Source organism: Suricata suricatta, chromosome 6, assembly GCF_006229205.1.
Source record: "Suricata suricatta isolate VVHF042 chromosome 6, meerkat_22Aug2017_6uvM2_HiC, whole genome shotgun sequence".
Classification (NCBI taxonomy): Eukaryota; Metazoa; Chordata; class Mammalia; order Carnivora; family Herpestidae; genus Suricata; species Suricata suricatta.
Window position 1 is genome coordinate 82284945 of NC_043705.1, and position 10932 is coordinate 82295876.

The following is a 10932-nucleotide window of genomic DNA, read 5'->3' on the forward strand; positions in this document are numbered from 1 at the left end:
TGCAAGACCAGTGGGCGAATGAGTGGCAGGTGAGTGGGTTGCCGGGCCTGGCTTCACACTAAGATGCATGTTATACCAAAGGTGACAGCCTTCCCATCCAGCAAGGTGCTGTACTCCTTCTTAATTCATTCATTTTGTCTCATCAAATACTTAGCATCTACTGTCTCAGATGCTGTTTTATGCTCCTGAAATGCTTAAAGAAAACAAAAGATACAAGGACTCTTGTCCTTAATTTTAGCTCATTTGTTTAATATTATTTTGCTTGCCCTTTTGCTTTTGCTCTCTTTTTGAGCAAAGATGAAAAGCAAACTGTTTCCAAGCCAGCACACTGCTAAACACCGGTTGCCGAAAGTTGGTTTCAAAGTGCAGAATACGCATGCGTGCACGGAGGCGCGCATGCGCGCGCGGGTGAGGTGCGGACAGCCGGCCTCGTGTAGCTTCGCATGATGGCGCCGGGGCCTACAGTGTGACAGGCTTGCTTTCTGCTGCCATTTTCATTCTAACGAAGGATTTGATTGTAACTTTGAAAGACAATGCATACGAAGAGATAAAATAATTAGGGAGAAAAGCAAAACAACACTACCTTCTTTTGGAAGACCTCACCTCTCCGTTCTCTGGAGGAAACTGGTTGGTACCAGATGGGCAGATTCAGGGAAACAAAGATGAGGACTAGGCCTTGCCCTACTTCATACACCCGGCGTATGGATCCCAGGGCATCTCCCCCGTGGGCGGTGAGGTTTGGTGAAGGGCACTGCACAAGCCGCGTCTGTGAGAGGTGAGAAAATAGTGTATGTTGGGACTGTGTGCTTATCTCTCAAATTGTCTCGTTCCTTTTCCTCCCTGGTTCAGCCAGTAATTCCGTGTGGAATTCAACGTGATGTGGGAGATACGAATGCAAATGAGACAAGGCTCCCAGCTCCAGGAGTAAACCACGCGGGAGCGGAGACTCCCCGGCGTCTGCCCCTCTGGAGCGGGAAGGTTCCCTGGGGAAGAGGACAGCTGCCACGGATCCTGAAAGACAGGTGAGTGGCAGGCGGGCGGTGGTGCAGAGAGGGACGAAATTCAGCGACCAAAGGGAAAGGAAAAAGGCAGTGGAAAATCGGGGCGGGGCTAAATGCATGCTGGTCATTACCTTTGGAAATATATGGAAACCAGTGACCTTTGATCTCAGTACAAAGGAAACTAACTTTTCTACATTATATCATATGTATTATTTAAAATTTAGACAAAACAGGTTGATTAAGAACTGTTGGTCCTGGGCTTTGTTATATATGCATTTCAGTACTCTTTAGGTTTTTTTTTTTACTCCATTTTATTTATTTTTTCCCTCTTCGTTTAATTTTTCAAATAAAATTTACAGATATCTTACCATCCATCCATACATGCATACTTACTGTTATGTACATATATCCTATATGGTTGGCCAGAATTTCACTTCCTTCTGGAAAGTGACACCTGGAAGCTACAACTGTGTTTGCTGCCTGAACAAGGTTTGACGTTCCCACAAACCTCCAGGTAACACTTGACCTGATGATGCGTGGATGTGAGTCCCTGACATTGGCTTTTTGAGGGGAGCGGATGGTCTCCAGGCTCTGTCTTCTCTCCTTACTTGGCTGACACGCGCTGGAGTTAGGAAACCCATGGCAGTGGCACTGACTCACTTGGTGCTGGGCTCAGCCTGGAGCTCCTCCAGGAAGTGGTGGGAAGTGCAGCTGCTGGCAGAAGAGATCCTCACCTAAATGGCATGGGGTTTCCCAGAAAGCCTGAGGAATATTGGGGTGGAGAGTTTCACTTTCCTTTAGCAATAAACAGAAATAATCCTCTTGATTCCAGATGAACTAAATGTCAAAGAGCAACATTTTCTCACATTAGCTTATCTCTTTACCCTTTACCAGAGCTCAAAGAAGGAAATTACTGTATGTTTCCTGCCTGGAAATGACAATCACTCAACAAATATACCACACCTTGTATCACTTGAAACCAATTTTATTTATTTACTATTTATTTATTTATTTATTTATTAGAGAAAGAAGAAGAGAGAGAGCAAAGAAGGGGCAGAGAGAGAGAGAGAGAGAGAGAGAGAGAGAGAGGGAGAGAGGGAGAGGGAGAATCTTAAGTAGGGGTCTATGCTCAGTGAAAAGCCTGACTCAGGCTCTATCTCACAACCCAGACAGCATGACCTGAGGAGAAATCAAGAGTTAGATACTTAACTGCTTGAGCCACCAGGTGCCCCAAAACCAATTTTATTATTTAAAAAAAAAAAAAATACCAATCCTTTAAAAAATTTTTTTGAAACAAAAGCCCCTTTTTCTTATAGTTCTCATGTACCAAAACCCTTGGGTAAATAACACTGCTTAGTGGCACTTGGGGTAAAATTTAGATCATACAGGGAAGTATCTCTCACTGTTTTTCCTCATCTTCAATGTGCTCAGCCCTGGTTGGTTTTCTCCTTTTCTGCCAGTATGGCAGTCATATTCTCATGGATCTGCCTTTGGTTATGCCCTTGAATGAACCTCCAGATTTGTGACAGAGTCCATTTCAATGTTGGGCACACAACAAGTGTTCAATAAATACCAAATTCCATGGTTTTCACTGAGTACATCAGTGTTCCTTAGGTGTTCCTGAAATCCTTTCAGAGGGTCAGCAGTGTATTGTGAAAAACCATTCTATAATAAGGCTAAGAAGTTATTTGACTTGTTTTCAATTCTTTGATCTCAGTATTTCAAATACAGGAAATATGCATAGGTATAATTTATAAAACCAAAGCTTGGTAGTGTTGGGCCCAAGTTTGTAATATCACCCCAAAACAAGCACCAGAGACTACTAGGGAGACCGAGTCATGCCTGCAAAAGCAAAGGGCTTTATTACGAGCTTAAGCTCGGGCTCACAGACTCCATTGACCCGCTGGCCACGTGGAGTGAGCCCCGAACAAAGGCAGGGCAGGGCTTTTATAAGTTTGGGAAGGGGAGTTACAGGAAATTACAACAGGAGTACAGTGATCCAATCCCTATCCCCCCCCCATCAATACTGGCAGTTGTGGGAGCCAATCACAACATCCGGAGTATTGACCAATCAGAGTGGGCCCAGGACCCCCACATAGAGCGTGACTAGGCCCACCTCTAGAAAGGTCAAAGGTATTGGCTGGCCTCTCCCGATTGGGCGCCACAGGAGTTGTCCCTCCTTAATGTGTGCCCTTTCCCGGAGAAGCCGGCGCCTTCCCCTTTAAGTACAGGGGAAGGCTGAATCGGACCTGTGTCCTTACAGTAGATTCCTTAGTAATTTTTAAGAGTGAATGAGTCCTATTTACATTGAGTCTTGGAGTAATTAAGAATTACTGCCCCAATTGATTGGTAAAAGAAATACATAACTTCACCAATTATATATTATATATTATGCAACACTCATTTCTCCTCCCTGAGAATGTCTTAAAACCTGATGTTCCAAGATCTGGAATATGGATCAGTATTACTCTCAGATCCTCTGAGAGGATGAGCAGGGCCAAGGTGGCTCTCAGGTTGTAAGATCCTATTCAGTTGCAGATTAGTTGGGATCAGTTGTCTGTTGATTTCAGTTAGTACTAGATAGATGACTAACTTTGGACTAAAACAATGAAATAAATCAAGAATGTCTAAATTGTTAATAAAATGAAATGTGTCAGTCTGAGTGTTTAGAATCAATTTCAGCTATTTTCAGCAGAAGATAAATTTATTAAAGAGCATTAGGTATCTTCCCAAATTTTTGTGGCTTTTATGGCTGAGAACAATGTCCAAATCATCCTAAACCCTTATATGGCCAGCACTGACCCTCCATGCTGGGTGTCCCTGGTGCCTCTGAAAGCTGGGGGTCTTGGCCATCACCCTCACAGGAACAGATTACATATAGCACCTCTTTCATAGCAATGGCTTATAATTCATATAGTCACAAGAGTACCTCCAATAGGGAACAGTCCAAGGGTCACACCTGGACTGTTACAAAGGAAGAAGTTACAAAGGCAGCCAAGAGAGTGAGGTTCTGGGTTCTATTTTGGGGATGCAGGGACTTTAAGTGGGAAATTCTCCAAACATAGAGACAGTGTTCACAAGGTATTTGGCGTCAAAAAGTAGGTCTTCCCATAGTCTGCTTGGCTGTCCAACACATACCCTTATTCTATACTGTACATTCCCAGCAACAATAATACAGTACTAACCTTCATACAAATAAAAGCACTTATCCTCTCCCCTAAAAGAGGAAAAAATCCTCTATCAATTAAAAATGATTTTAGGGGCACCTGGGTGGCTCAGTCAGTAACACATCCAACTCTTGATTTTGGCTCAGGTCATGATCTCACAGTTTGTGAGTTCGAGTGCCAAGTTGAGCTCTGTGCTGACAATGAGGAGCCTGCTTGGAATTCTTTCTCTCCCTCTTGCTCTCTGCCCCTCCCTTAGTCACTCTGTCTCTCTCAAATAAGTAAAATTAAAAAAGTTAAGTAACAGAAAATCCCAGTTAAGCATGATTTTAACATATGGGGGCCTTATTTTTTTATACATCAAGAAGTCTAAAGGTAGGCAATTATTCACATTGGTTCAGTTATTCAATAATGTTGTAAAGGACATGGGGTTTTCCTCCTACTCCCTCTTGTTTGATTTTTATGAGATTTTATAACAATTATGAAATGAAAGAAAGCTTCTCCTGTCTTCATTTTGTGGTCTCAAGATGGCCACCAACAGCTATAGACATCAGGCCTCATCAACCCTTCCAGAGCAGGAAAAAAATGGAAAGAGGTAAAATTACTTCTCCATCTGAGGCCCTGTTCTTTTAACTGGAAAATAAACCCAACTACTAGCCAAGTATTACTGGGCAGACCTGGCTCACATTGCTATCATTTGGCTAGTCACTGATAAAGAGGAATGATTAACTTAAGACCAAACATGGTTTAACACCTAGGGTGGGAAAAGAGCAATGGGCACCATCTAAACATGAAACTGGGATGCTGTTAGAAGGAAAGAAACGGCAGACATTGCTATAACATTGGCAATGGATATTGTCTTCTGGGTCATAATACCAAAAAAACCTCTTACACCATTCATTGTTTGCTGGAGATTGTATTATTGAGTTAGGGTTAAACATGTTTTAAACAAAAATAACATGTTTTTGTGTATAATTTAACAATGGTCAAATATTTTAGTATGAAAGGAAAGTGCATGGATGTTAAAGAATTAAGATGGTCCAAGTAGTCTAGCTTTTTCTACTTTGTGAACCTGGCTCTGAGTAACTTTAAGTGACGAATACAACACTTCTTAAATTGGTAGCAGTATGGCTCTTAGAGAAGAATCTAGAAGGTAAGATTCAAGGCCATAGGTGATATTTGTGACAAAGTCTCCTGTATAAATGTAACCCTGCTCTCCAATATAAATTTGCTTTTTTAAAAAATATATATATTTTTAAAGTTTAGAATGAGAGAGAGCCAGGGAGAGGGACAGAAGGAGAAAGAATCCCAGGCAGGCTCCATGCTCAGTGCAGAGCCCAGCGTGGGGCATGATCCCATGACCCTGGGATCATGATCTGAGCTGAAATCAAGAGCTGGATGCTCAACTGAGCCACCCAGGTGCCCCCAATTAACTTAAAAAAATTTTTTTTTAATGTTTTATTTTATTTTTGATACAGAGAGAGACAGAGCATGAGAGGGGGAGGCACAGAGAGAGAAGGAGACACAGAACTGGAAGCAGGCTCCAGACTCTGAGCTAGCTGTCAGTACAGAGCCCGATGTGGGGCTCGAACCCACAAATGTGAGATCTGACCTGAGCCGACGTCGGAGGTTTAACAGACTGAGCCACCCAGGCGCCCCCCAAATTAACTTTTAATAACCTCCTAAATTGTAGGCTTTCTCCAACTTAAGATCTGGTGCCAGAGGTCTCATTGTTCTCACCTGACCTACTTTCCTCAGGCCCTCATTCAACTGATTAAGTCAGCATGAGCATAGGAGCTACTTGGATAATTGGAGTTTTAAAAAAGCTTTATAGAAGTATAATTGCACACATATACATATCTAGATGAGTTTGGATGCATGCCGTGATACCCATGATAGCATCGCCACAACCATGGCTGGGTCGGAGTGCCCTCTGCTGATTGCTAGAGTCCCATGCTCATTCAGCACAAGGAAGTAAACTCACTCAGATCTAGTACAGGATGTGTGGGCAACATGCTGATGGGGTCCCTCTTTTCAACACCTCATTAGTCAGTATCAACACCTTGTGAAAGTTAAGGATCCAAAGGACGTTTCAATCAATGGGTGGCAAAGAGAGATAGTTTCATCTCTCTCTCTCTCATTTAAAAATGTGCAGCACCTGGGTGGCTCAGTCGGTTGAACATCTGGCTTCGGCTCAGGGCATGATCTCGCGGTTTGTGGGTTCAAGCCCTGTGTCAGGCTGTGCGCTGACTGCTAGCTCAGAGCTTGGAGCCTGTCTTCAGATGCTGTGTCTCCCTCTCTCTCTGATCCTCTCCTGCTCAGGTGGTCTCTCTCTCTCTCTCGCTCTCTCTCTCTCTTAAAAATAAATTAAAATGTTAAAAAAAATTTAAAAATGTTAAGTGACCTAATATCAGAAAGAAGATGTTAGGGAAGGTTTAGAATGTTTTGAGGGGGTTATATCGAATTAAAACTATCTCAAGATATCATCTACATTGAAAATATACCACATTTGGAAAAAAGAATTTTTACCTTTTTTTAAAGTTTCTTTATTTTGAACAGCGGAGGGGCAGAGAGAGAGAGAGGGAGAGAGAGAGAATCTCAAGCAGCTTCTGCACTGTCAGCACAGAGGCGGATGTGGGGCTAGAGCCCACAAACCATGAGGTCATGACCTGAACCAAAATCAACTTAACTGACTGAGCCACCCAGGTGCCCCAAGAATGTTTGCTTTTAAAAATAAAGATTCCTATAAATTTTATTTTTCGTTAAAAAAGTGATGGGGAATTGATATTTTAAGTAGAGAAATCATGTCATATCACTTTCCAGGAATAATTAATTCTACATTTTTAAATGAATCCTGAAGAAATCAAATGTAAATAACATAGAATATGAGTGCTTTATGTTTTTTCTCATTAAACTTACTACAGCAATTTAAAAACCTCTCTCTCCTTCAAAAACAGTAACCAAACTGCCTTCTTAAAAAGCCATTATCATTTAGCACTTTTTTAGTGACTAGAAAGTTGTTGGCTATGGAAAATTAAATAGCCAGTTAGAGTTAGTGCCCTGTCAAAAGTTTGCGTTTTGAACTTTTCCCAAGGCTTTAATCTGCTCCCAAGCCAAGGTTTTGCCCTTTACAAGAATGAGTGATGGTGGCTTTAAATCATTTCATACCTAATCTTCTTAACTATAACCTCTTTGACCATTTGTCCTATGAACTGTATCTAAAGTGATGATGTGATATCAGGAGAGCAGGGGGAAGAGACTGGAGAAAAGACAGCATGCTGAGAGGCGCTGCTCCTCACCGCTTTGGCTGCACACCCTCACCACTCGAGCTAAGTGTATCTTAATTTCTGGCTCCACTCAGTCCACATTCCAGTCCCTGGGTTGCCAGTGGATGGACTACTGCCTTGTTCTGCTATGCAAGCCCAGAATACAACACAGTACTGTGCCTGTTCCTTGCAGTCCACAATCCAGCCATACTCAACCTTTCCTGAACACATGCTATTCTTTAGTCACTTACACTGCTTACTTGAAATTTCCCACTGTGTCCATAACTTTCCATTCCCATGCTTTTGCTTAGTGTTCTTGATGCCCTCTCTGCCAGTCTCCAAGGATAAAAGGAGAAAGCCTTGCTTCTGGAATAAGCCTCACCTGCTGGCAGGCCTCATGAAAGCTCTGGAGTCTTTTCGGCATTGAAATGGGGGCTTAAGGGGTGCCTGGGTGGCTCAGTCAGTTAAGCATCTGACTATAGCTCAGGTCATGATTTCACCGCTTGTGAGTTTGAACCCCACATCAGGCTCTGTGCTGACAGCTCAGAGCCTGGAGCCTGCTTTGGGTTCTGTCTCCCTCTCTCTCTCTCTATCCTCCCCCCACCCTCAAATATAAATAACATTAAAAAAAAGAAATAGGGGTTTAAAAAGTATACTGCTAAAAAAATGCACTTCTCGCTGGGGCTCTTGGAAAATGCCACATCCACAGCAAAGCCTGTTGTCATCATCCATATGGGATTGCGTGTCTCTTGGGCACCTCCCTTTGCTGTATGTCTGAGGGGGTTGACTCCTATTCTCATATATGGTGTTCTGCTCAAGTACCCTCATGGGGTTGAAAATAAATCTGTGTCCTAGAGATCATAGGTCTGAAATAATCTGGCCTATCTTTTTGGAAATGGCATTTTTCCTACTTCACAATATGTGTTTTCATGTAAACTAATGCATAGCTTTTCAGTTGGTGTGTACCAGGACCCATAGTTGAGATCTGGAATAACCCCAGTCAAGTTGCCTCCAGCTTTTTAAGTATTTATTTTGTTTTGAGAGCGAGAAAGAGAGAGCGAGCGAGCACATTTGAGATGGGGAGGGGCAGAGAGAGAAGGAGAGAGATAATCCAAAGATGGCTCTGTGCTGTCAGCACGATCATCTGAACTGTGAGATCATGACCTGAGCCAAAATCAGGAGTGAAACGCTTAACTGACTGAGCAACACAGGCTGTCTCCAGCTTTAAGCAGACCCATCACTATACATGAGTATGCTGTACGTATCTTGGCACTTTCTATTTGCCAGTGCGTGACAGATTTGGAAAAACACTGCATAGTTGGTTCCTTGCACACATCCTGTCTCCTGCAGTCTTGTGTATAAGAGGCAGGTCCTGCCAGGTCACTGGGGATAGACAGAACTGGGCTGTTACTCATCTGTGAATCCCCATGTTGACTGGCAAGATGGCTTGAGTACCTCCTCCGTGAGTATCTGCTCCAGGTAATTGAGTTGAATGAAAGAGAGAGAAAAGTGGATCAACCAGAGCAGACCAAATCAGACCCCTCACTACAAAACTGCAAGGACCCCAGAGCTTCCATTAGGCCTACCAGGGTGTGTGGCTCACTCCAGAAGCAAAGCCTTCTCCTTCACTTCATTTTCTTCCTTTTTTCCTGTGGGCCTCCATATTAAACTTTTACATTTCATCATTACTTATTTAAATGAATATAAACCAAGGAGAAATTATTAAAGTAAAATGAAAGAAATACTAACCTGAGAAGCAAAGAACAGAGGCATTTTGCTCTATGCTGCTGTTGCCCCATAGATCTGGAATTCAGATCTCAGTGGTGCTGCCTGGCTGGCACTTGTATGTCAGCAACTTGGAGAAGGTCCCACACTGAAATAGGACCACATCTCAGATCAGCAGTTGGCAACATTGGCCAACTGGTGCTGGTGCCTCTGAGTGAATGCCATGAGGCTAGTCTGGAAAATCTGCAAACAAGAACCAAACATTGCTTATGGAATGAATTACTTATCTGGATCAAAGAAGTTCAGGGGGTGCTGCTGGCCAGAATCAAAAGAAAGGTCTTCACATCCTAGTTTTGCAGTCTGCCTCCAACAACCTCTTATTTGTGGAGCCTGACAGGACACTCTCACTCCAAGAAGTGGAGTCACTTGAAGAAGTTTGGTCAAGACCATTCTTTAGTAACTGGTATACAGCCTTTCTGTCTCCAAAGCCAGTTCTACTTAAGGAAACTGGCACAGTGTCATTAATGCTGAGCAGGAGTATTTTTGTACGTGCCATAAATTCTGGGGTGTTCTGGCTGGGCTTAATTAGTTACTAAAAAGCTCCTTTTCTCCACCTTGGGGAAAGATCTGTACTTGTGTAAATTAAAAAAAATGGTGAGCTATTAATTTTCTTATCAACTGGAGAATCTTCTCACTGATCTGGTGCCTAGAGATGAATAGCTGTGAAAAGTTCAAATCCAATTGCCTTCTAGATCTGTTTGAGAAGTACATAAGAAAAACAACCTGGCTAGTAGAGGACATGTCTCATTCAGTACTGTCTTTGATTTCCTTCAGAGCCTAGCACACTTAGGAGTATAGAATTATTTGGAAACTGACTTCCTGACTCACCTACTCTTCTGGTAAACCTCACTACTTCCAGAGGAGAAAAATTGTAGCCAGCCAGAAACTGATTGTTAAGCAACAATCTTTTCAGCTTTCAAGAAGGCAATTGAAACTTAAGGGTCTTTAATTTATGGAAAGTGCTAGCTAGCAAGGCTGTAGGTAATGTCTGATAGCCCTTTCTTTTCTAAGTTTTCTGTTTGGAATTTAATTTACATATATGTAAGTGTATGGATATTAAGTGCTCAGTTTAATAAATTTTGGCAATTGTATACATTAATGAAACTACTAAACAAAACAAGAACATTTCCGTCATCCAGAACTCTACCTCTTGTTCCTTTCCAGTTGGTTCCTGTCTCTTCCACACACAGACCTCAAAAACAACTACTGTCTTGATTTCTATAACCATAGTGTTGCGTGTTCTTGGATTTCATATACATAGAACCATATGGTGTGTACGTTGTGTCTAGTTTTTTTTCATGAAACATAGTGTCTTGAGATTCATCCATGGTTTTGTGTATATCAGTAGTTTCTCCTTTTTATTGCAATTTAGTATTTCTATGTATGAATCCACTACAATTTATTTCTCTACTTATAGACATTTTGGTTTTTTCTAGTTTTGGATTGTTTAAATTTCCTTTTTAAAAATATTCAGATTATTTAGAGTAGACTTCACATAAAATTGTGAAAGGAGAGCATGTATTTTGCAAAGAAGAGGCTTCTTTAACAAAGATTTATTTCTTTTCTGAACAGAAAATAGAAATGAGTTTGTCCTGGAGCAGAGAGGATTTCAAACAGACTTCAAAAAGTTTTCAACTGTAAGGTTTGAGGTTCATTGAATTCTTTTCCAAGGGAACATGTGGCAACTCCTTTATTGAAAGACCTTAATGAGGGGCG

The 10932-nt window shown here is 42.0% G+C and overlaps 1 long non-coding RNA gene across 1 annotated transcript; it reads right to left on the reverse strand.

The window, feature by feature from the left end:
* Nucleotides 1-621: 621 nt before the first annotated feature.
* LOC115294722 lies at nucleotides 622-9196 on the reverse strand. The gene is made up of 3 exons (XR_003910087.1): nucleotides 9181-9196; nucleotides 1662-1763; nucleotides 622-766 (listed from the first exon to the last, which is right to left on the reverse strand). It is a non-coding gene; the product is annotated as an uncharacterized LOC115294722 (long non-coding RNA).
* Between the last annotated feature and the right edge of the window lie 1736 nt (nucleotides 9197-10932).